This window comes from Sorex fumeus, unplaced genomic scaffold (assembly GCF_029834395.1).
Source record: "Sorex fumeus unplaced genomic scaffold, SorFum_2.1 ptg000003l, whole genome shotgun sequence".
Taxonomy (NCBI): domain Eukaryota; kingdom Metazoa; phylum Chordata; class Mammalia; order Eulipotyphla; family Soricidae; genus Sorex; species Sorex fumeus.
The window spans coordinates 58,972,250-58,973,682 of record NW_026606060.1 but is presented as its reverse complement, the minus strand read 5'-3'; the positions used below and the strand labels follow the sequence as shown (position 1 = coordinate 58,973,682).

The window sequence follows — 1,433 nt, the reverse complement described above, 5'->3', positions numbered from 1 at the left end:
TATGATTTTTATTATTTGTTTTTACTTTATCTGTTATATTTTCATTTAAATAAATTTTGACTGCTACTCTTCACAAGCATCCAGTTGCATTTCTTTTCTTTTTTCTTTATTTGCTTTTTGGGTCACACCCGGAGAGCACAGGTGTTATTACTCCTGGCTCTTCACTCAGGAATTACTCCCGGCGGTTCTCGGGGGACTATATGGGATGCTGGGAACGAACCCAGATCTGTTGCATGCAAGGCAAACGCCCCACCCACTCTGCTATCACTCCAGCCCCAAATCCAGGGCATTTTAAACATATTCTTCATTTGTTCTGGCATTCTTGAAAATACTCATCAAACATAGAAGACGATTCATCTTCATGTTCCTTGTGTTCTTTGAATTCCAAGTCTTCTCTGTACTGAATGGCAAAAATCAATATGCTGTAATACAGTGTTCATGCTTTCTTCATCCTACTGATCCTAAGGCAAAAATCGAACCATGCTGTAGTCATCAATCAGCCCACATACGGCGTTGGTCAGTTTTTTGATTTTTTTGTTTCTGAAGTTACTTGTAGAGTCATCTAATAAAGAATACATGTCTGGATCTAGAAACTCCTCAATTTCCTTTCTAGCTCTTTGACTCAGCAGGTCCGTGTTTGTCATGATGTTAACTTGAGGGATTTCTAGAGATACCATAGCACTCAAGGCTGCCAAGATGCCAGAAATAACCTTGAACGACTCCACCATGAATTGAGAATCAACAAGAAACACTCCACAGACTCGGAACTCCCACTGTTCCAGCTCCTGAACCAGCTGTTTCATCACGGGCAGGTGTGTGTACAACTCACTCTGACCTGGACAGTCAAAAAGGATGTAGTCATCCTCGACATGGCCAAGGCAGTTCTCCCGCCAGTCAAAATTATTGACGAAATACTCCATGCAAGACACCAGTCCTCCATTGGGACCGAAGCGCAGGGAGCCGTCCTGCATCACATCATCCACCTAATAGTTGAAATGCTCCCCCGTGGGATCTAAGTTCACCACCTGGACAGAACGGCCGAGGGCTTCACCGTGGTGGACCATGGTGGCACGGTAGGTGCTAAACTTCCGTGCTTAATTTTCAGTCATACAATGAGCGCAACTTGCATTTTCACATCTCCTTCCAAACCCTCACCTTCCCGCTGCTGGAGGGGCCCATGACCAGCTGTGCGTAGCGAGGCATCCCGCCTCACCGCCTGACCGCAGCCTGACCGCAGCCTGACCGGCAGCCTAACCGACGCCCAGCCACGGGCTCACGGCCTCCAGCCTTGCGACAGACTCCCAGGCAGCCACGACAAGTTCCCAGGCATCCACGACAGTCTCCTAGTCCGCCTCACCTAAACTCATATTTTAAATATGTGATAGTTAATTTATGCTTTAGAAATTAGTATCTCACCCGCATGGCAAATTGAA

At 46.3% G+C, this 1,433-nt stretch overlaps 1 pseudogene; it reads right to left on the bottom strand.

Annotated features, from left to right (window-relative positions):
- Window positions 1–304: 304 nt before the first annotated feature.
- LOC130027810 (GPN-loop GTPase 3-like) lies at window positions 305–1,203 on the bottom strand (annotated as a pseudogene).
- Window positions 1,204–1,433: the final 230 nt, after the last annotated feature.